This window comes from Coenobita brevimanus, chromosome 53, assembly GCF_032717465.1.
Source record: "Coenobita brevimanus isolate Jiangsu-jjx chromosome 53, ASM3271746v2, whole genome shotgun sequence".
In the NCBI taxonomy this organism is placed as follows: Eukaryota; Metazoa; Arthropoda; class Malacostraca; order Decapoda; family Coenobitidae; genus Coenobita; species Coenobita brevimanus.
In genome coordinates this window covers 11483083-11508704 of record NC_137006.1, presented here as the reverse complement: position 1 = coordinate 11508704, position 25622 = coordinate 11483083, and positions in this window count along the sequence as shown.

The following is a 25622-nucleotide window of genomic DNA, read 5'->3' as shown; positions in this document are numbered from 1 at the left end:
GCCTTTCCGATCTTGTCTATGCAATCTTCCACACGAGGGAGAGGGTAAGTGTCTGTTTTAGTTATCTGATTAACACGTCTGTAGTCGATGCAAAGCCTCTGTGACCCACCTGGCTTAGGGACCAGAGTGACAGGAGAACTCCACTCGCTCTGACAGGGCTCAATCATCTTGTGGTCCAACAGGTAGCCAAGCTCCTTCTCGATGAGAGGAACTTTCACTGGGTTCAAACGGTAAGGAGGCAATTTAATTGGCTTTGCGTCTCCAACATCGACATCATGCATCAACACAGTGGTTCTTCCTGGAGTGGCACGGAACACTTGCGGGTACTCCTGCAGTAATGCCGAAAACTCCTGCCTTTCCTTGGGTGGTAGATGAGAAAGCTTAGTCTGGAGATCATTCATGATATCAGGATTCTTCCCCAAACTATCACTCAGGCTCATACTGCATGGGAGAGCTTCACTTGCAGACTCGGGTGAAACAGCTACAGTGCAGACTGGATTATTTTCGTCCCGCCTGTGATATAACTTTAGCATGTTAATGTGACATAGTTGCTTGCTCTTTCTACGATCTGGTGTGGCGATGACATAGTTGACATCACTGAGTTTCTTCTCCACGAAATAAGGGCCACTAAACTTGGCTTGAAGAGGTTGCCCATGAACTGGTAGCAGAATCAAAACCTGATCTCCTGGCTGAAAGTGGCGTAACCTGGACTTCTTATCATACCAAGTCTTCATCTTCTCCTGAGCAGCTCCTAAATTCTCTCTCACCAGCTGTAAAGCAGTGGACAGCCGTTCTTTGAACTTCATCACATACTCCAGCAGGTTGACGTCATCTTCCTCCGACAGCCAGCATTCCTTGAGTAACTTAAGGGGTCCTCTTACTTCATGGCCAAACAGTAGTTCAAAAGGTGAGAAGCCCAGTGATTCATTTGGAGATTCTCTTGCAGCAAACACAACGAATGGAAGACCTTTATCCCAGTCTTTCTGATGTTCCAAACAGTATTTCTTGAGCATCGATTTGAGTGTTTGATGATATCTCTCCAACGCTCCTTGGGTCTGGGGATGGTAAGCTGAAGACGTGATCTGGGTGATGCCCAACTCTTTCAGAGACTGCTTGAAAACATTCGACATGAAATTACTTCCCCGGTCTGACTGTACCTCCTTAGGCAGACCAAACTTTGTGAAGAACCCTAGCATTTCCTTAACCACGTTCTTTGCTGAGATGTTTCTAAGTGGAATGGCTTCAGGATAACGAGTAGCCATATCAATCATGGTCAACACATAAGAAAATCCTGAAGAAGTCTTAGGAAGAGGGCCCACAATATCCACCAACACACGGGTGAAAGGCGCCTCAAAAGGAGGAATGGGAACTAGAGGTGCAACCTTTTCGGTCTGATTACACTTCCCCACAACTTGACAGGTGTGACAAGACTTACAATACCAGGAAACATCCCTGAAGATACCTGGCCAGTAGAAGTGTTTCAAAATGCGTGCCACAGTCTTCCTCACTCCAAGGTGTCCTGCCAAACTGGAATCATGAGCCACTCTAATGATATCCTGCCTACAAACACGAGGGATGACAACTTGATGTACAACCTCCCATTCACAGTCGGCTGATGCTGTTGGGGGTCTCCACTTCCTCATAAGTACTCCTGACTTTACATAATAACAAGTAGAAGCACCGGCTGACTCTTCTTCACTGTAAGCAGAGTTAGCTAGACCTTTCAACTCAGGGTCAGCAACCTGCAACTCAACCAACTCTTGACGAGACAAATTATCAACACTACGGGGTACTGCCTCATCTGGTGAGTGGTCCAAATTAGCAAGAAAAGTGTCAGCTAGGATAACATCATCATCATCATTATCCTCTAAATCACCAGTAACTTTAGACTTAGCCCTAGTGACAGCACATGCAGGGAACACATCAGGGACATCATAATCCTGGGACGCAGCCACTGGCTCACTAGACAACTGAGGAGCTGGACACACTTGACTTCCACCAATATCATTTCCAAGTAAGAAAGTTACACCTGACATTGGGAGTGTCTCAACCAACCCAACCATAACGGAACCATTAACAAAACCAGACTCTAAATTCACTCTGCACAGAGGGACAGAGAAGTAATTATTCCCTACACCTTGTAAGATTACAGTTTCATCAGAGGAATTAACATTAGAGCCTAGAACACTGGTCAGCATAAGGGATTGGCAAGCACCTGTATCACGATATATTTTAACTGATTTCCTGTCATTACTGTCCAGAGGACTGACAAAACCATCAGACAGGAAATTAGCACATGAACTCTTGAGAGTGTCACCCACGTTACTGCTCAAAAGAGGAGCTCCATCATGAGAAATTAAGTTACCCCTCAAAGCAGGTTCAGTTAACTCAGTTAAAGAATTCTGGGAACTCTCAAGAGTGGACACTAGACCAATTGACTGAATATTTAAAGACTCCTTTTTGTTCACATCACGCTGTCTCCTGAAACATTTCTCCGTAGTATGACCAAGCTTACTACAATAAGTACATTTACTTTTCTGAAATCTAGAGGTGAAGCTGGTATTTACTTCCTGAGAAACATCGTCCTTATTCTCTTTCCTGTTACCTGTACTCTGAGCAGAGGCAACGTACTTACTCTCAGCTTTCCCTTTTTCTCTAGAATATCTCTTGTGAGTGAGAACATACTCATCAGCTAAAACTGCAGCATCAGACAAATTATCTATTCTTTTCTCATCAAGATATAGGCTTACATCTTTACTAATACACCTTTTGAAATCCTCCAGCAAAATCATCTGCTTAAATTTACCAAAATCAGAATCCACATTCTTAGAATTTAACCACTGCTCTAACAGATCTTCTTTGATTTTTGCATACTCAACATGGGATTGCTTATCTTGCTTGTAAGTTGTCCTAAATTTTACTCTATAGGCTTCAGGAACAAGCTCATAGGCCTTAAGAATCAAGCTCTTAACTACATCATAATTATCAGATTGATCCTGAGGCAAAGATGCATAAGTTACTTGAGCTTTACCGGTGAGAACAGTTTGAAGGAGTACTGGCCAATACTCCTTAGGCCAATTAAAACCTGTAGCTACCCTCTCAAACAACTGAAAATACTTTGTTAAATCAGATTCATTAAAAGGAGGGACAAGTTTAACATTTTTAGCCACATCAAAATCATCAGAGCAAGATCATCCAGTTCCACCTTGTTTCATGCGATACTCATGGTCTGCCTGAATCCTAGCAAGTTCAACTTGTGCCTGTATCTGTGCCTCCTGAATCCGAGCCTGAGATTCCGCCTCCTTAGCCTGAGACTCAGCCTGCTTAGCATTTGCCTGAAATTCAGCTTCTTTAGCACGAGCCTCCTGCAGAGCTAGCTGTAACTTAGCTAATTCAATCTGCGTTTGCTCATTTGGAGGAGTTACATTAAACATGCTTTTATTAATCATGCCAACAATTTGATCTTTAGAATGATGAGAGTGAACTGCAATTCCCAATTGTTGAGCAACGAGCTTAAGTTCATTCTTTGTTCTGTTTTCTATATCACACACTGTTTGCACATTTGACAAAAAATCTTTGGCTTCATCAAGTGTAGAAATAGTAGCCATCATGAATATATCACAGTCACAAAATATCAAACAATATCCTTATGATAATATCCTGAATATCCTGATATGAGGTCGCCAAATTTATGTTACGGAACAGAGAAAGATAACGTACACTTTAAGTGAGCATACGAAGAGTCACTACTGTCCCGCAAAGTTCCAGGTTCAAAACAAAAGAGTTAGGTAAAATTACAAGTTAAAGTTTAATGCTCAAACTAACAACAAAACTTTCAGGACTCATAAGGACAAGGCAATGGCAAATAAACAGGTTAAATATATGGTTAACTGCAATAGCCTCTATTAACACGAAATTAGAAAGAGTAAATTTATCTAAGTCAGCCCTGATAAAATGAGATACCAGATAATACTCAGTGAATGCCAGATAAATAATTACAGATACAAACTATTATCAAAAATGACTGACATAAAGAACCCTACATGAATTACAAAAACTTCACTAGGCCCCACAAATTAAACTTATGCTATACAGTACAAGAAAAAATGCAATAACAGTAATACTCAAATTACACACAGCTGCTAGATGGTTGGAGATTTCTTGAGCACTCACAATAATAATATCTGTACAGGGGAGGACAGAGATGTGAACAAAATGAGGAGCAGATCTAAGTGGCAATGATGCAGAGACTGAGCTCATTATATAGGGGCCAGCAGAGCTTGATACAACTTGTAATAAGGACGCGCAAATGAAGCCATGGGGACATAGAGTTGACAATCCCGCTCTGGACAACAGAGAGAACGACTTACTCTACTATAACGGTAGAAGGGGGGAACTGAGGCAGAACACTCTCGTGATCAAACATGCAGCATACTGTGCGTTAAAATTACACAAAGGATGATGAAATCATAGGCTATGTAACAATATATATATATATATATATATATATATATATATATATATATATATATATATATATATATATATATATATATATATAATGTGTCTGCGTGTTTATGTATCTTCTGTTCATTAATTATTATATCTATTTCTCTATCTATTTATTTTTTCAATCAATCGCTGATACTTGAGTGACTCGAGTATGTGCCTCTCTCTCTCTCTCTCTCTCTTAATGAATGATTTTGCATACAGCTGAGGGGGTGCAACTGGGTGTCGGAGTGGTCGACAGCTGTAGTATCTGAGACGAGAAATTATGCATAGCCACGTCTTCCTAAACAAATAGTGTAACGCTTCATGGAAAGGGGTCGGTAGTGGATCCTCTCCACCCTATTTACAGTCGTGGGAAATGAGCTTATGGTGCTGCTTCTACTGCTGCCGCTGCTGCTGCTGCTGCTGATAATAATAATGATGACTGAAAATTTGGGTAACGCGACATGGATGATTTTTGGCATCCACAGCATCTCATAAAATTCTGTACTAATAGAATTTCAATGCATAAGGATGTCAAGACAGTTGCACAAGAAAATAAAAAGAACCAATCTCATACATGAATAATTTAACAGAGGGACATCTAACTATAATGACAATAAGAGACGAAGCAGATCACAAATCAAAACCTAAATTTAAATAGTATTGTATTAAGCTGAAGTCAGCTGGTGACTTCCTAAAGCAATATCATCAGATAAAAAGGACGGATGATGGTGAGTCTCCTTGGTCAGTGAGAATACCATACAGTACTCTCTCTCTCTCTCTCTCTCTCTCTCTCTCTCTCTCTCTCTCTCTCTTTACTTGTACCCTTAAGATGCAAATACGATTTTTCTGCATAAAGAATGATAGAAGAGTTATCCAAACTTGTGTGGATGAGTTGATGAAGACGGACGAAAGAACAAGGGTAAGGAAAGGAACGGTAGAAGAAGAAACGAGTATGATTTTGATGCAGTTTAAATCACACCTTATCTGTATGGCCAAACACATTAGGTAAATCTGCGTGTGTGTGTGTGTGTGTGTGTGTGTGTGTGTGTGTGTGTGTGTGTGTGTGTGTCATCATCATGGCCATTGCAAGTCCACTGCAGAACAACGGCCTCCCCCATCCTTTACCACGAATTCCCCAACTGAGCCAATCTCCGCCACGTTTTGCCTGCAAACTTCTTTACTTCATCTCTCCACCTCCTATCTGGTCTTTTTCTGATACAATCTCTTGAGGTCCAGGCAGTCATACTCTTGCTCCACTGGTTATCCCTTCTTGCTACATGAGCTGCCCACCTCTATTTGTGTTAATTTATACTTCTATAATGTCTTTGATCTTAGTCTGCTCTCTCACCCAAGCTGATGTTTTCCCGTCTCTCAAAAATATTTCCAACATTGACCTTTCCATTCCTCTTTGAGAATGGATTAGTTGATTTCCCATCGATTTTGTTAGCTTTCAGGTCTCACCACTGTTTATTATAACTGGGCTTATTCATTCGTTATATACTTTTCGTTTCATACATAGTGGCAAGCTTCTTTTCATGATTATGTTTACCGATATTTTTCCATCCATTTACATTGTGTCTTTATTTCACCATTGCGGTCTTTCGTTAGTTTTAGTATTTCTTTCAAGTACCCGTACTCCTCGACTTCTTAAAGATTTACTTCGCGTATTTTGATGACGCTCTTTGATGTATTCAGAGGAAACATTAGTATTATCCCAGTTCATCTTTAGCCTTACTTTGAGACCCGTTTTATTTAGGTCATTTGCTGTTTCTTGCAATGTCTCCTCTGTTTCTGAGATTAGGACAATGTTATCTGCAAATCTTAAATGGTTTAGGTTCTCTCCATCTATGTTTACTGCTTTGTTCTCCTAGTCTAGCTTTCTTGAAATTCTTTCTACGCATGCAGTAAATTATTCTGGTGAAATTGTAATTCCCTAAAGCACGCCCTTCTCAGTCTAAATTTCTCCGAGTTTTTATTTAATTTAACTGTAGCAGTTCCCTCTTTACTGATGATTTCGAGCAGCTTTACAATGTTCTCGTTTAATCTTTGTTCCCGCAAAGAGTTTATTCCACTGAGTCGAAAGCCTTTTCATAATCAACAAATCCTAAGCACAGTGGTTTATTATATTCTGTTGTTTTCTCGATTAGCTGATTCACTGTGTGTAAATAACCAGAACTCGAATACCCGCTTCGGAGTCATGCCTGCTCATAAGGCTGTTTTTTTTTTTTTTTTTTTTTTCTCAAATTTGTTGTGATTCTGTTCGTAAGGTCTTTAGTGCAGACTTTGTAAATAAATAAATAAATAAATAAATAAATAAATATATATATATATATATATATATATATATATATATATATATATATATACAGGGTGTAACGCGACGTATGACAAAAACTTACACCAATGATCTATCATATAATTTTGAGTATATTTTGTTCTATAGACATATGCTCTCTGCGATCCCAGTTCAGTACCCAGCATGCGGCTGTTTTGTGTAAAAGCTTCGTCTCTTGCAGGTGCCATTGGGTGAGAGCTTCGCAGGGCGACGGGAGACGAGTATTATTAGCTTATACTGTACTGTACATGAACATCCCATATCCTATCAGTACACAAGAGTTTTAAGAAGAAACTTTACGTAGTCTATTGATTCTTTAACATCAAGGCATGCATTCATGCAATTCTTTTGCACAAATCGACTGTAATTAAGGATCAGATTCAAATTTTATGGCTTGCAAGGGAGTAGGGAGGGAGGGAGGACAGGTGGTGTGTTGTTGCCAGTCATGTAATATTTGGTTTGTAGGATGTAGCTACCAGCATTATCATAACACCCATAGCTCATTCAGTGAAAAAACGTAATTCTAAAGGGAGATTAGCCTCACTTTATGTCAGGAAGAATTTTATTTATCACAGATTTCTGCTGCAAGTAAACGTTGCGCCATTGGGTATCTTCACCTGTGTTCCTCTCTGCAGCACTGGCATTATCATCGCAGAATCCGTTAAAAAATACACGATATCTGCATATTCTTCATTGCTGTACATACGTGGCATGCTGTTTCATGAACATGTGAAGCTGAATCCGGTGAACAACAGAACGCGGAGAACAGTATTTGAAGTGTGTGCCTTCCCTGCAAATGTTCCCGTTCAAATGACAGTGGACGCAGGGTTGCCAAGTCCTTCTCATCAATCTCGCTAGTCTAGTCCTGAAAACTTGCTAGAATGTCGCTAGATAATAAACACTGCAAAACATCGCTATAAAATACGATAAAATCTCTAGAATATCACCTAAAAATGGTAAAAATATCCAGAATGTAGCTAGATATTATGTTGCCGGACGTTAGTGCCGCAAGTAGAAGCAAAAAATAGGTCTAGCTACATAGTCGTTACATTGGCAAGCCTGTGTCACTTCTCACGTCAACATCATATGAAAAAAATGGTGCCACTTTTACTTGCATCAGAAAAATTTTAATGAATAATAATATTACTCCTGACTTAGAATGATGCTAGTTACTCAATACAATAATGTTCTTTCACTGAATGAGCTATGGGTGTTATGATAATGCTGGTAGCTACATCCTACAAACCAAATATTACATGACTGGCAACAACACACCACCTGTCCTCCCTCCCTCCCTACTCCCTTGCAAGCCATAAAATTTGAATCTGATCCTTAATTACAGTCGATTTGTGCAAAAGAATTGCATGAATGCATGCCTTGATGTTAAAGAATCAATAGACTACGTAAAGTTTCTTCTTAAAACTCTTGTGTACTGATAGGATATGGGATGTTCATGTACAGTACAGTATAAGCTAATAATACTCGTCTCCGTCGCCCTGCGAAGCTCTCACCCAATGGCACCTGCAAGAGACGAAGCTTTTACACAAAACAGCCGCATGCTGGGTACTGAACTGGGATCGCAGAGAGCATATGTCTATAGAACAAAATATACTCAAAATTATATGATAGATCATTGGTGTAAGTTTTTGTCATACGTCGCGTTACACCCTGTATATATATATATATATATATATATATATATATATAATCAGCTTCTTTCTTTCACCCTGAAATTGAATCTGGCTTTGCAACCCACCATTCTATGGTCACTTTCTATGTATATACTTTATTTATATCTGTGATGTTTATGATCGCTTTACTCTTATCTTTTATTATGAAGTCAATTTTCATTCTTTGTTTCTCCATTCGGACTTCTAAAGGTCAGTTTTCCTCTTCTTTTGTGAAAGAATGTGTTCATTATTCTCATTGTATACATTTCAGCAAAATGTACCCCCTCTGTCATACGTTTCTCCCACTCTGAATCTTTCCATTAATGCTTCTCCATTGTTCAGTTTTTTTTTTTTTTTTTTTATGTGTCCGACTCTGGGCAAAGGCTTCAGGGCCTATATCTCGGGGTCAGTAGCCTATCCCAAGGCCCAGTAGTCCTCCTACACCTCCACATGTCACCACTTCGGCGCTAGCACCCACCGTCCATATTGAATACATGCTAGGGCTGTCTCATACAGGACTGGTGTATTGGTATTAGCGGGGGTATTTTTACGACATGTCGGCGGGTCATCTGGTAGATCAGGAAAGTCTGCTTCTATGAAATTCAAATCCTTAAACTGTTCCCTGCCCCAGCCGGGATTCGAACCTGGGTCCATCAGGACTGCAGGCCGCCTCTCTACCGATTCAGCCACCGCCTCCCGCTTTTGCACTGAAATCTTCCATGAGTGTAGTATACACGTTATTTTCCATTTCCTTAATGTGGGAGATGTTGTTTTCAAATGAGCTTTGAGATGTTGGTGCATATACTTGAATTACTTTCAGGGTTTATTATTTGTCCAGACTAATTACAGTCCATGCCACTCTGATACACAGCTGAATTTGACAATATTCTCTACAAGATTTCTGTCAATTAGAAATCCTACACCATTAACTCTCATTTTGTCTCTTTATGTAATACAGTAAGTGATTGCTGTATTGGAACTTAACCCTTCGTTAGTCAGGTGGGGAGTTTTGGCACCCCAAATTTTTTAAAAGTTCATATTTCCTAGCCGGTAATTCGAATATTTCTCTCCCTTCCAGTACTCTCCTGATTCAATGAGGGGAGGGAGCATGTGGATTGGTTTAGTCCTGCTGCTGCTGCAGTGAGAGAGGGGCACTTCCCCCCACCCCCCTCTGGGATGTCCAGTAACCCATCAAAGTAACCATTTAGGTCATATTGTGATATAGATTTTTTTTTTAACCTTATTTTTGCATATTGTTTATCATTACAGTGATTTTTAAAATCACAAAATGTGTTTTCCTGTACGTGTTTACCTGACATATGAGATATGAGTCCATTGGTTATTTTTTTACTGATATAATAATTTACTGTATTTTATTATTATAAATTAATAAACACCACTTACAAGGCATTTAATCTTTTCATTAGTGGTTGGAGAGATAATGCTGAAGCGGCAGTATGAATATATTTTACATGTTAGTAACACTACATGTATTTTTTTATTGGGATGTTATAACACCCCACCGGACTAACCACGTTTGAATACGCCACAGTACTAACGAGGGGTTAATTAATTTTTCTTCTTTTCTGTGGATCTCACTCTGATTTACAATATCCCAACTAAAAATTTATAACTCATTGAACAGACTGGAGGGGTGTGCATTCACCTTGTATCCGAGGACACAACAGTCACAGTAGAAGCATAAAAATGATACACACGAGTAATTATTAGGAATTATCCTTCCTACACCAGTTGGACTGATAATGTGATAAACGTCGAGCAGCAGTTTGCAGGGGATTATGCGGATAACACGTAAGCAACAAATTTTTAAATACTCCACACAGTTATGGTGCCGAGCCATCAGTCCTCTGCACGAACTTTGGAATCATGCTCTACCTTTATTATTACAACATTGGTTTCCGATTTGTTATGGTGCGATATATCTCGGATTATAGTCTCATGACCTGCCTAAATCCATCATGTAGGTACAGTTCACTTGTTGGCCTTCATTTGGATTCATCAATATGGGAAAGGGGAAGTTTATTCACATGTAAATTTGTGCTGTTCTGATTATGAGAAAAAGGTTCCAGTTAATAATGTAATATAATTACTTTCATTTCAGTCATAACTAATGACACTCATACATACAGACACTCAAACATGCACGCAAACCTTGCCCTGAGTGTAAAGCTCACATTTCCTTCCATACTCAGTGGCCAGTCCAGCCTCCTCCCTTCTCATTTACATCCCGCAGCCATTTGGGAACAGAAGTCATGTACTTGAACACCAGCTCAGACTTCCTCCTCAGGACTTCCCATTCTCTATGGGCGTGCAGCACTAGTTCACCTGATGTTCGTTCCTGTGCTGGCTCCCACTCATTAACAATATTTGCCCATAAGTTTTCAGTTGGACTGAGATCGCATGCTTTGCCTAGCCAGTCGAGGAGTTCTACATTCCTCTGATCTTGAAACCATCGTCTAACGTTCCTAGCGGTGTGTATGGGACAGTGTTGCCCTGCATAAAGATGAGCCTCTCCAGGTAGTATATAGCGTAGGTCTGCACCGAAGGGGGCATTACTTTTTCAAGTATTTCTACGTATTTGTCTGCCATTAGACGACCCCTCAATGTCAACCAGCTCACCTACCCGTGCAAGTAGATCCAGCCTCATAAGTTGGCAGTGACTTGATCGCTCCAGGCCACCTCGTGGAAGTTAGAGCTGGCATACCTGGTTCATGATTTTTATGTTAATGGGCTATTCTGCTATTCTGTATACAGGTACGATAATAAAAAGATGAAGAGTAATAAACAGATGAACAACCAGTAGGAGAGACACTTTATTTTTTTTTTTAATTACGATATACTATAATATAGTGTATCGTGATTGTAAAAAAAAAAAAAAGGTGTTGTTATAACATTCGCTTGTTCTGTAGTTAAGAGATACAGAGAAGGGTAGGAGCGCGGATGAAAAGATAAGAGCAGTGTGTGTGTGTGTGTGTGTGTGTGTGTGTGTGTGTGTGTGTGTGTGTGTGTGTGTGTGTGTGTGTGTGTGTGTGTATGTGTGTTTTACAGAGCAAATAATATCTTTGATAACCGCAGACACTGATCAAAATTTAATCAGTGTCTTCATCTACAAGAACATTATTTAACAATGTTCTTGAAGACGAAGACAAAGGAATAACTGAATGACAAACCATATAACAGTTTGCTGTCCCAGCATTAGATATCGTAGTAATACAGTCTTACCTTTTATTATTTCTGCTTAAACAATGAAGTTTCTCATGTGATGTTGAACAGAAGGACTTTTCATTGCTCCCAATGACATGCCCCCCCAAATTCAATCTCTCGTCAGCATACCGTTGGGCAGAGCGAAGTCGGTGTTCGCTGTGTCTTTCTGAACTTTTCTTTGATAGTGGGAGTCCGACAGTGTATACCCGATTCATGTAGCCTTTTCTTCACTGTCCTTGAAGTTATGTCGAATGTCGAATCCCAGCTGTTCCCTGATGGCGACATCATTCGTGAAGAGGTCTGCTGCTGCTGCTCCACATATAGCTTCATCCTCAGCTGGTGTAGTTTCTTGGGGTGTCCTGACTTTTGCTGACCATCAAGACTTTCTTCCTGATCCTAACTTCTTTACCACTTATACTCTGTTGTACGATATATCCTTAGACCCCATGACATTTCTGAAGGTGTCAGGCCAGAGTCCGTCATACTCACAATGTGTCCGCACTGAGCATTCTTAGTTGAGTTTATTTTGACAACTGGTGCCCCCGAGGTGCGTGAAGCGAATGTCGGCCTACCACCAAGGGATGGTCAAACGGTACCTTTAAGATTATGTTTATTGCAACATTAAGGGACGTAAATGTTTCGAGCACTTTGCTGTTAAAAAAGGCTTGAAGAAAAAAAAATCCTAAATAATATGCCATGTATAATATTGTAGCACATTATTGTGTCATTGAAAATACTCGTTTGTTGGTAACCTTATCCTTGCCACCTTTATTCTTTGGAGAGTCCTTACTGAACGAAGATTGTTCCAAGATATCAGCAATACCGTCTACCGTTAAGCATATTAGTATAGTAAACATTTTGATATTTCAGTTATGTACATAAAATACATTATAGAGAAGATGCTTCGAATGTAAAGGTTTTTGTATGCTATACGAGTGAAATCGCATAAGGTGAAAAAGAATATGCTGTACTGTAATCCGTGTGTGGGATTTTTACGCAGCTTAATGCAAACAAATTTACTTTTTATTTAGAAAGACATCGTGAGTGCTAAATGAAATTACTGTAATTTCAGTAACATTCTCAAACTAACGTTACCTGTCATTTAGTGCTTTGGACTTTATTGCACGAGACATTCGTAAATTACTGACACCAGACACATCACAGGAAAAAAAATCGCAGCGAAAGAAATAGCCATAACTCTGCAAGGATGTCCTGTAAATGAACTAGAATCGTGTAGCGTTAGCTAATATAAAACGCTAAAATATTTATCAGGTCTTCTGAATGAATTATTATAATTTGTATAACTGGTATCACCTGATAACATGTAACCTATGAGTGTGGACATTTGCACGAACTTGAAAATGGACTCGCCCCCAAAAGAGTTCATGAGTCTCCTTGATTTAAACTGTGAGATAACAGATCATTACTTAACGTGCGAATTCTGTGACTGAACTGGATGTTAGGAATCATCTTGACATGTTGGTCATGTGAAAGGTTGGGCTAGGTGAGGGAGGAGAATGCGGGAGGAAATTTCTCGTGTGAGGCTAGCTTGGAGGGGATGCTCGTGTGAGGCTAGTTCGTTGGAGAGGTTGTAGGACGAAACAGTCGAGACAGAAGCGCCGTTGAAAAGACTATACTTCACCCTTCCAATACACCAACTCAACTCGAGAGGGAAAACGTGTGACGGACATCACCTAAAAGGAATGCTTTGAGTATCAGAGCTATCTGTCTTATCAGGGAGCAGTATCTTGTTATCAAGGATGGAGTAAACATCTGTTTAGTAACTGCATAGTATTTTTTCATTGGTAGGTAAATGTACAAACTAATCAATAATGCGTGTGTACACGGTTCCTCCCACCCCCAGGACGGTAAGGGATGTTGCTCCATGTAGTTCTGTCCACGTTCATGGGAGGAACGTTTTTACTGACTCAGAACATAACAAAGTCATAAAGATTATCAGCATCCACGTCGTATTTCAATAACATATTCGATAATAAAGCATTCAGACGAACGCACTAATAAATTATGTATTTCACTTGATTACTCAAGACAGATGCTCCTGACTCCACAAATACTTTCAGCTGCACAGTGCCTTAAATATGAGTGACATTAATTAATACAGCTAAGTAATTGCCAAATGTGTATAATAATTAAGATATTATATATCCTATGACACAGGGTGAATATCTACTATATCTAGCACATAGCATATTCATACACAAAACCCTCTCCAATATTTGACTACATGGCAATGACAGACGGCGATGCGCCGACCTATCATACACTGTGATAAAAACGTTACCCCTCCATTCATGCAATATCCACCACCACTTGCGTGTATATCCCATTGGAGCCCAGTGTCCGGAATATTGGACAGAACTAGGATTTTTCAAGTCTTTATGAAGTAGGGAAACCCCGGGCAGGGACCTATGAGCTTCGCGACCATGAGCCGATAGGCGGAGGGCGGTACGCTTAGTACCCACCCAGCGCCATGCCTCGCCCAGCACCCCTGGGATCAAATGGGATATTGTAGGTGTTGTTGCCAGAGGCCGCCAATTGTGTCTACCTTTTTTGTTCCCCGACTGTACACACTCTTGAGAACTGCTGTCCACATACAGTACCTCCGTACGCCGCATTTTTCACTAATCACATTATTTCTTTTCCTGATCATTTTCTGCACTTCGCTTACTTCCCTCAGTAGTCCCATCTACACTGCTCCTACTCTAGACGTTCATTTTCATGCTACACAATCGTCTCCCACACAGAGTTGACAAGAGAACTCCGTCATGGAAGCCCGTAGCTGCGGCCTCACTCAGACCTCTGATTCTTTTCAAGGCCTTCACAGCAAAATAATAAATTACAGTAGAAAACAAAATCGAATGAAACCTCCTATGCAACCTATTCAGCCATTAAAGGAAGCAATGCCTCTCATTCAATCGCTCTTCGATCTTCAAGCCGTGAGAATTTCTAGCGGTCACAGATTTATTTTTATATATTTTTTTTGCCTCAAAGTGTACTTGTTTTGCTCTTAACAAAACACAAGAAAATGTTCAATTGCACTAGGAAAAGTAATTCCAATAAATTTTATGTCATACCCTGGTATTTTTCTTATACCAACACACACACACACACACACACACACACACACTTGCAAGCTCGCAAAAAACAAACTTAACACACACAAACACAAAAGAGAGAGAGAGAGAGAGAGAGAGAGAGAGAGAGAGAGAGAGAGAGAGAGAGAGAGAGACCTGCATGGCAGACCGAACATTTGTTCATCGGAGAAAACTCAGTACTTGTGTTGAAGTATTAGTAATATGTTACATATAAGAAGAATACTGGACCTTAGGGAAAGGGCTGTCAAGTTTTATGTCCATTGTAGGACACATAAAAAGAGTAATGGAAGAAGGAAGTACACAACACATTTAACAGCTTCAATACAGTGAGATACTGGTTTTGTTTCTGCTTTTACGAGTATCGAACGTGTTATTCAGCTTAGCGAGGCTTTTCTAACTGGATGGGGTAAAAATATCCTTCATTACCCTTTACCACTACAGCGTTCATATAAATTTAATTAAATTGTTTGGCAGTAGGAAGAATAGAATTGCAATAAGGTCATCGGAATGACTGGGATAAAATAAATATCATTATAGTTCAACCTCTCCTTCGTTTTCATATATGAAGTACTCACACTTCCACTTCCACACACACACTCTCTCTCTTGTCCGTTTTCACACAACGCGCACCACACTCCCACCTCTGAGACAACAACCTTCACTATTTTTCCGCAAGTCCGGGGAAGAATTGGGATCCGATAAAGGAAAAAGTTTTCTTGTCAAGTGTGATCGATCGACAAGAGAGAAGAACTTCGAATTACGGTTGAGGAGGAGGAGGAAAGTAACAAAAAAATGACAATTCGGAAGACACAGTGAAATGGATAAAAATGTAAAATGAATATTGTAAAACTACGGTAAAGAGAGCAACGAGCGTGACTAAAGAAACGAAAACGAAAAATGGGTGTAAAAAAGCTAGACATGTGGTAGCTGGATGTCGTAAAACATAGCAGTGAGCAGTGAATATGTAAATCCGTGGTGAGGAGGACAAAAAGAGAAAGAGAAAATGGAATAAAGAAGACTGTTATTGAGATTTTTCAGTTAAAGGACAAAAAAAAAATAACAGTAAAAACACGGTTTTATGTAAGAAGAAAAGATGACAGAAATCACGTAGCTGAGAAGTAAAAGTTGTCAAAGTACAAGAAGTATGAAAATTAAAGATAAGTAATGTAAAACTGCTGTCGAAAGGAGACAGTAATAAAAACGTACACAAATAGAGAGTGGAAGTCAAAAAGGAAAGGAAGAAACTTAAACATGAATGCTACAATATTGTGTTGGGTCTGTATGTCATGGATATGAACCAACAGGGTGAGAAAATACGCACGCTACAAATGTAAGAACCATCACCCACATTAAATTACCACAATTTCAAGGTATGTAGCCCACGTACCATTACGAGACGGACAAATGTCCACATAGCCGCCGTGGCTCCGTTTATGCACCAGTGAGCACAAAACAGTGATTGTATGAAACATTCCCACTACCCGCATCGCAAGAAAGATCACAAAAATACATTTGAAATACAGACTAAAGCTCGAAATGTGAATGAGCATTTCTTTGAAACTGTCTTTGCTGTCAAGAAACTTTGCGGACATGTATCGCAAAATAGAAATGATATATATATTTTTTTTTTTTACTACCCTGAAGTAATTGAGCGGAAGTGCGAAAGTATTGTGCGTATTTGTGTTTTATTGATATTGTTGTTGTTATTGTTGTTCTTGTTGTTGAGTGCAAAAAGTATTCCTTCTAAATTAACAGGTGTAAATGAACACTTTAATCATGACCAGTTAAGTTCAAGATACCAAGACATTTGCGCTGAAAAACTTGGAGTTCATAGGCGGAGGGACAGATTGGGGAAGACAGTTCCAGAGCTGACCAGCTGTGCTCCCACCGCTTCTTTCTCGTCTAAGACTTTATCATCCTTACTTCTCTCCATCTATCCAGATTTTCTACACACTTTGTTTTTCGTGATGGTTTAGTGTTGATTTTTTTTCTTCATATGACTTTTTATTAATATCGATATCACCCATCTCCCCTTCAAAGTTACTACACCATTATTCCCCTGTGTCTGTTAGGTGGGCGTGCTCACCATCCACTTACTCGATGTAGTGCTGCTCTCGGGTGTCTGTCCTTTCCTCTCCTACGTCCTTCTTTCCTTCCATCCTCTTCTTTCTTTCTTTCCTTCATTCTTTCCTCGTCCTTCTGCCTACGGGTGACTTTACACTCCCTCTTCTGTCTTTCTTTCCTTCATTCTTTCCTCTTCCTTCTGCCTGTGGGTGACTCTACACTGAGTGACAAGTCAAATGGTTTCATGTACTTCAGGAAACCATTTACTACGCTGGGTGGTAATCATATAACCAAATTTTGGCGCCTGGTGGTTTAGTGGGTAATTATTACACTCCAATCGGATTGAGACGGTGAAGGTTTATATCCAAGGGTTGGTTCGGGTTTATTGCTCACGTAATGCCACCCAGAGATGAGTGAGGCTGGTCGCTCTCTTCCTAAATGTCAGGACCAACTGCCTAGCCCCGGGCTCCTACGCTCCTCATTGGGCAACGTAAGATTGGATGATGGACGGATGGATGGACTTTGAACTCGGTTAATTTTTCACTGCCGTTTTTGTCTTCACTGATTTTGGTATTACCCGTCTCCCCTATACGGAAGTACCACCCTTATTTCTCCCTTCCCTTATACATTCGTTGCATTTCTCGATGTAATTCTTCTTTATTTTTTTGTGACCTGTTGGTTTTAAGCTACACTGTTATCCGTGTACACAGGCTGAAATATTGGTAATTGGGTTATACATATTCTTCATGTGTATTTTTTTCTTTTCTACTTCTCCTTCCATTATTGTTTCCCTTCACACTAACGTTTTATTTTTCCCTCTTCTCTCTGTACCTGTCAACTCTCTCTCTCTCTCTCTCTCTCTCTCTCTCTCTCTCTCGGTTTATCTGTTTATCCTTTCCCTCTTCCCTGTCTCTATTTTTCCTCAGCTCATGTTCTTCCTCCGTTGGCTTTCTTCCCCTCATTTATCTTTCATCACTCTCCTCTCCTCTTTGATGCCTTTCTTTTCCTTGTTCCTTCGCCTCCACTCTCTCTCTCTCTCTCTCTCTCTCTCTCTCTCTCTCTCTCTCTCTCTCTCTCTCCTTTCCAGGTCTTTGTTTTGTTTTTCTTTTCTCCTGCCTGTCAAATTATCGCTGTCTGTCTGTCTGTCTGTCTGACTGTCTGTCTGTCTGTCTGTCTCTCTCTCTCTCTCTCTCTCTCTCTCTCTCTCTCTCTCTCTCTCTGTATATATATATATATATATATATATATATATATATATATATATATCCGTTCCCTCTTCCCTGTCTCTATTTTTCCTCAGCTCATGTTGTTTCTACGTTAATCTTCTCCTCATTAATCTTTCATCAATCTTCTCTCCTCTCTCTCTCTCTCTCTCTCTCTCTCTCTCTCTCTCTCTCTCTCTCTCTCTCATTTCCTTTCGCTGCTCTCTCAGTTTTATCCACTCATCTACTCCCTTTCTGTGTGAGATGTAGGCCCGTATACATACCATCAGGATTTCCGGCTATTCTTAAAGACTGTACAGCTAATGGATACTTTATTGGATGAAAGCTGCGTTACACTCGCGGAGCCCAGTTGTTTTCTGTCTCCCTTAATTGCATTCCGTAGAAAGGTAAGTGAGCTTCCTTTAAACTGCCATCACGTTACACGAGTTAATATATTCTCTGTTGTGTATACATAAAACAGTCTTCTTCTTAAGATTTGTGAACAGTATAAGGTCAGCAAATGTAATGCCACGCCCAACCATTCGGCTTCCAGTGACCTAGTCGAAAGGCAAAATAGAAGGATGTTGAAGTGCTGGAGGTACTTAGGTTCTCAAGACACCTGTTGGGACAAGTGGACGCCACAAGTTGCTGGTCTATAAGTAGCTACACTAACAGTTTAATCCATAGGCGAAACTCCATTGTTTGTCTTATATGAACTCGATATATCTTTGCCCTGTTCAATTCTCTTATTAAAAACTAGTCCACTCTGTAACTTAGATGATAATGTGGAAATAAATATGACAGACTTCCTGAAAAAAAAAAAAAAAAAAAAAAAAAAACGCTACATAAAGGTTATCTGGCCTTGTCTAAGGAGGATATGTTACATTGCCAGCATTGCTCTGCCTCACTTATCAGTATTAACGCTGGGGACTTAGTATTTGCTTGTTCACATACCCCTAGCCCTAAATTGGATGAAAAAGTTATGTCCCACACCCTGGGGGAAGTAATGTTAGTGGAGGATGTTATCACTGCTATAGTCGCGGCGGGCGACACTGAGGTTGTTATTATCGTGTCTTGGCAACCTACCCCTCACCAGTGCGTCCGATTTCGTGTATAATATGAGACGCACGTGATTTGTGTATAATATGTTCGTGTATAATAATATTCGTGTATAATATATTCATGTATAATAATATGATTCGTGTAGAATCTTATTCGAAATCGGACTCACTTTTGACTGGTAGGTTGTCAGGGTACAATAATAACAACCTCAGAGTCGTGCGCCGCAACTATAGTAGGTAGTATTGCAAAATATATGAATGAAAAAGGCATGCAACTGTATAAAGTTTTGGATATCTTAGTGAAATGATAAGACTCATGCTGTCATAGAAATATTGCATATCAGCATTCATCTTGACTAATATTCTTTGTCCCTCCAATCATTAATGTTACAAGTTGAGGTCTTTATTCACCTGCTAGTCGATGCTGTCAGTGGACATCTTACCCTAGACCTTGTCCCGATGTCAGATCTTCGTTTAGATTTGGAATGGGCTCGCACTAACTTTAATTCTGATTCAGTTTTTCCTTTCTCAAGTTTCGAATTGTACTATACCGTAATAGAAACTACCTTCCCTTCCACGACTATCATGGTCCATATTCCTGTTCGTTCTACAATCACCCGTGATCTCTTCCAGCTAATTCCCTTCCCTCTACCATTCAGTGGCTCTCTTTAAACACTGTCTTTGTGTACTCCGAACTCTTTTATATATCTGTCTCACGACCATATGTCCCCTCTGATATCTTACAGTCGTGTTCGTCTGCTGTTCAAACCCTTCATCTCTGCTATACTAGTCCAGATATCCCACTTCCTTCATCACTTTTTTTAATCCGCATTTTGGGTATCCTACTGCATTGTCTCTAGTCGGATTGTTGATCATAGTGGTTTTGTCCATTGCTTTGTTAAACATATGAGATGAAAAAAAGATTTCGTGATATTAGGTTTGAGCATAAAGCAAGAAAAAACGTGAAACTTGCTAAATCTGAAAGTGAAATGAAGAAATCGCAACTTGACCCTGAAGCTGGAGAAATTTGAGAGGGAAATCGACGGCCCACGAACCACTACCCATAGGCAACTACCAACCGCTCTACCAACCACTCCACCTCTACTATGCAGAATTGTTTTAGTGTGAAGACATGCGAATATCCAACTAATTAAGTGAACGTTATTAGTATTTAGGGGATCTTTTTCCCTCGCAGTGCCATTGTAAATCCTGTATAACTGGCTATTTTAGTAATATAGTTTTATTATTCATCAATATAACATATGTCAGTATTTTATCATTCACTTAAGTATGTCCAATAATTTAGTTAAGTATCTCCCTCCTAACTATTATGCTCTTGTTATTAGTATATATAGTATACTGTCATTTAATTTTCTCATCATCCACTAATAATATCAGCGCTGTTTTATTATTTTGACTGTCTTCTATTAATCTCTGTCTCCATAACATGTCAGGAGACATCTTATTTAACCGGGGTGTAGACAAAAGTAAGTGAGTGGATATTTATTGCTTAGTCTCCACTATTCTCACTCAGCCTGAATACGATGAATTGGCGCTGATTATATCCTCTTGCCAAATTTACAGAGTTGGGAAGGGAACGCTGAGAAGACTGTTTTATGTGCACAGCCAAGAATTCCTTAACTCAGCATAACGTGATGGCAGTTGAAAGGAAGCTCACTTATTTGTTTCCAGAATGAAATCAAGGAAGACATAGAACTACTAGACTTCCAGAGTCTTTAAGAATAACCTGAATTCTTGTTTTTATACCTACGGACCTAAGGTACATCTCACATCTGTTTAGCATTTCTCTCTCTCTCTCTCTCTCTCTCTCTCTCTCTCTCTCTCTCTCTCTCTCTCTCTCTCTCTCTCTCCATATACCCCTGTCACCTTTCGCTACCTCACTTTTTCCCTGTCTACCCTTTCCTGTCTAACCTCTTCTTTTCATTCTGTACCTTCTTTTATCCCTGTCTTCCCAATCTCCTTCTTTGCTCCCCCCCCCCCACCTCCTTGCCTCATTGGATCCCCACATGTCGTTTTCATGGGTAATTCTTGTCGCTCTTTATCTCCGCCTTACCTAATCCCCTTCCCTCCCAATATCTCTGTGTTCCTCTTCCCTCACCTTTATTTCGGATAGCATTTAAAGTAAGGTTCTCCCAGGAGGCTGAATTTCGCCTTCCACTCGCTTATCACATACTGGAACCTCTTTGCATTATTACTGGTGCCTTTGTGGGTGATCTATACATGGCTGGAGTGTAGTAGGAAAGTTGTACACAGAACACGAAGGTTAAATATGGAATATAAAACACGAACGTAAGATAAATATAGAAGACTAGGATGTTGTGGGGTTATAAGAAGGGTAGATATTAGATGGGCGATAAACACGTTCCCCAAGATGCAGGCTATAATGCTCAAATATGACAGATGATTCACGGCACATTGCTAACAGAAGAGCTAAAAACAGAGCACTGGAGGCAGGATAAACACGGTACACAGAAGCAAAATAAACACAGGTTTATAATTATGCTACGAAAAGACTGAACAAGGAGTGGACTATAATAAGGACCCCAACACTAGACCAGTCTATAAGTGTGAGCCAAATACAAGGATTCTTAATTACTTAAGACAGATTTGGACTAAGCACACACACGGGGATGGGGTAGTGACGAGTGGTTAGAGGTGGCCTGCTGTCCCAGTGGAAGTGAATTCGATCCGCGGCTGGGACAAGAAATATTAAAAGGATTGGAATTCATAATGCATATATGAATGATCTACTATGCAACTCAGCGACATGTAATAATACCCCCGCTGATACCAAGGCACCAAACCGGACTTAAACATTCCTATTATGTATTTGGTATAGACAATGGGTGTTGGCGCCAATGTGGTGACATGTGAAAGGTGTGTGGTGCGTAGAGGCCATACTCTTCCCAACTCAATCCTCACGTAACGTAACCTATTTTAAACCTTCCTAAACTAATCTAACCTAATCTAACGTAACTTATTCTAAATCTAACCTAGCCTGACCTAAACATCACTTACCGTAATCCTACCTAATTACGGCCAGCTCACAGACGGGGCTATTTGAAGGACAATTAGACTATTGGGTGGATGGAAAGGCTTAAACTACAGACTGCTGGAAGAAGAGTGATCCGGTAGGAAATGTCGGGAATTTTCATGGGCAGCGGTCTCTTTTCGTATGCATATAATTTCTGTTATTTAAAGTTGTGTAGAAATTTATTGTTTATGCATCAGTCCCTTTCTGATAAAGCTACCAGCCACTGTATAGCCAATGGATAATGAATATTAAAGTAAAAAAAAAAAGACAAAGGGAAATAATTACTAACAACAATTCACTTGGGAACAATTTCTCAATACGAGCGATTATTATACATTATCCCTGCTGCCACCAGGATATTCTGTTGCTGGAGGAGGCGAGTGACTGGGAGGAGAATGTATGGAATTATCGGGGATTCTTTTCTCTTGTGTGATCTGCTAAGCTGAATGCGCGCGCGCGCGTGTGTGTGCGTGTGCGTCTGTGTGTGTGTGTGTGTGTGTGTGTGTGTGTGTGTGTGTGTGTGTGTGTGTGTGTGATTTTACTAATGGATTTGAATTAAACTTCACAGGTGAGTTCGTCGGGTTCCTGGGAAGATTTTCATCTATTCTGCAATTTTCTAACCATGATTTTAAGGGAGGTCAGCCTCCTAACCATATTAAAAAGTCTTAGAAAGAGTGACAGGGTGGAAGATATGGTTTTGATATCTTGCTGTATGTTGTACAATGAACACTCATCCGTAATGCGATATTTGAGGAGCGTGACCTCCCACTGATTCTTGGGGGGTCAGTCCCCCTCCCAAAAATAAAAACGATTGGAAATGGGGGAAAGTGAGATGATGGATTTCAAATAAATTTCTCAGGTTACTTCGTTGGTTACATGATAATGGCCTCCACTAAATAAAATTATCACGATTTTTTTTTTTTTTTTTTTTTTGAGGATCAACCCCTAACGTAAAATTTATAATGATACAAATTAGGGGAAGGAGGGCACATATGGCTGATATGCTGTACAGTGACTTTCATCTGTAATGCAATATTTGAGGATCGTGACCCCACCTCTGATGATTACTAGGGGAGCAACCCCCCTCCCAAACATAACAACGATCAGGGACAGGGGATAGTGGGCACATGGACTTCAACAAAATCAGCATACATATCACAGGATTAGGTATGAAGTTTGCATGTTTTCTCTGAATCCACAGGAAGAAACTGCACATCGATATTTGAGGAGCAGTACCCTCAACTGCTCTAATTCTTTGGGTGGTCAGCCTCCCATAAAAAAAAAAAAAAAAAAAAAAAAAGGAAAAATTTCAGTGATACAAATGGCTTCGATAAGTACCACGAAGGACTTCCACTGTATTAAGTATCCCATCCATAATTTGTAGGGGGTCAGCCCTCTCCAGCAAGTAAAAAATATTTTGAAACGAAGGCATATACTGTATGTCTTTGATTTCTTACTACTTGTTCTATAAGGGACTCTCATCCGTAATGCGATAAATGGAGTGTTTGACGCCTCCAGTGATTCTTAAAGGTGTCAGTCCCCCTCCTAAAAATGCAAACGATCAGAGAGAGAGGAATGTATGCGGATGGATTTCAACGAAATCGGCATACATATTGCTTTTATCTCCACCCATACAGCTACACAGCACTTCCGCCTAACCCGGAGTTCATATACTGAAGTTAAAAGGTACAATGAACAATATAATTCCCCATAGTAATTTACTGCCATGGATACTTGTTTGTCGCAATAACTAGTTAAGTCCTTCAAGAATAAAGTCCCTGGAATATATTCATTCAGTACGGGAGAAAATTTCCAAGTCAGAATGTAATCGTTTATCGACAGCACCAACAAACTGAAGAAAGGTGAGTGATTTGGCAAGGAATATTTGTACTTGTGATGGATAGGTTTCTGATGAAATGTTAGTAATTCTTTTAATACCAGAGATATTTCCCCTATATTGAACGAAGTCCTCTGTGAACAGCAAGAATGACGTAAGAGGCGAGTGATCTGGTAGTGAATGTCGAGAATTTTCATGTAAAATATGTGGAATTTAGTTCTTTAATGTGATTCGTTCTTACTTCAGTGTATAAAATCGTCTCTCGACAGCAGAAATAAGCATGGATACGGGTGATTCAGAGAAGAATGTCAGCTATTTCCATGAACAGGTTTCTTGGTGAAAGGGTAATCGGGAGAGAAGCAAGTTTAACTTTATTTTTCTTCGATTACTTTTCCTGACAGCATAATTCCAGCTTCTACCACAGGATTATAAACTGGTTACGGGTACCTACTTGTCTTAAATGGGATGATGAGGACGATAACTTATCTTTCCAATGTGAAAGTTTTCTTCCAAGTTTATTTGAGTCATTTGAAGGAGCCTGGAAAAAACAGAAAATACTGTACATCTGTGTGAAGCAGTTAAAGTATGTTGGGAGAGAATGAGCTTGGGAAATAAACAATTATTGTCTGTGTCTCGATTTCACAATCCTGTGAAATGTTGATACGGAATAATTATATCCACATACTCAAATCCACGTACTATCCATCCATCCATTATCCAGTCCTACGTTGCTCCATGAGGAACGTAGAAGCCCGGGGCTAGGCAAGTTGGTCCTGACATTTAAGATGAGAGTGAAAATCCACGTACAGTCACAAGTAAAACTTCACCAATATTCCCCTGAACATTTTATACTGTCTTTCACGTTTCTCTTTCCTACCAGAACATCAACGAGTAGCCTTTCCTTGATGTATGGTTCATATTGCTAAAAATATCACATAACACCTTCCACTGCTACAGCTCTCAGAGAAGTATCTTCCAAGTATTGGTTGCAGATTGCGGAATATTGGTCTCAGACTCTGAATGTTTACCATAGAAGATGGTATGTGACTTTGGAAAGTTTATGAGAGCAAAGACAGAGTATGAGTGAGGGTGCAAGATTGTGAGATATAGAAGAGTCAGAGCACGACAACAGGAGTGCAAATCTTAACCCAGTTGATGTCGAGGACTGACTGTTTCATTGATTAGGGCAACTGATCTTGGAGTTTTAACAACAAATGTAGTTTCCACCGAATAATGATTAAATCAAAGAATACAAATAAAATTTTAAAAGTCAAGAAAAATATTTCTGATAATATAAAACACCCGATAAGGTAAATCTGGAGCAAGTGAACTGCTTCAGGTATTTTACGATAAAGTTAGTAGTAAATGGAACTCAAGGACCTAATGTAAGACCTAGAATAGAAGATCTGAAGGACATTAACTTTCTTATGGTCGGATAAACTCTTATTGTTGCCCGCCTTTATTAAGACGAGGCAATATATTTTTTGCCGTTGTGTGTCTCTGTGTGTGTGCACCCCTGTGTGTTTGTATCTGTTGCCATGACATCTCGAAAACTTGTGGAGG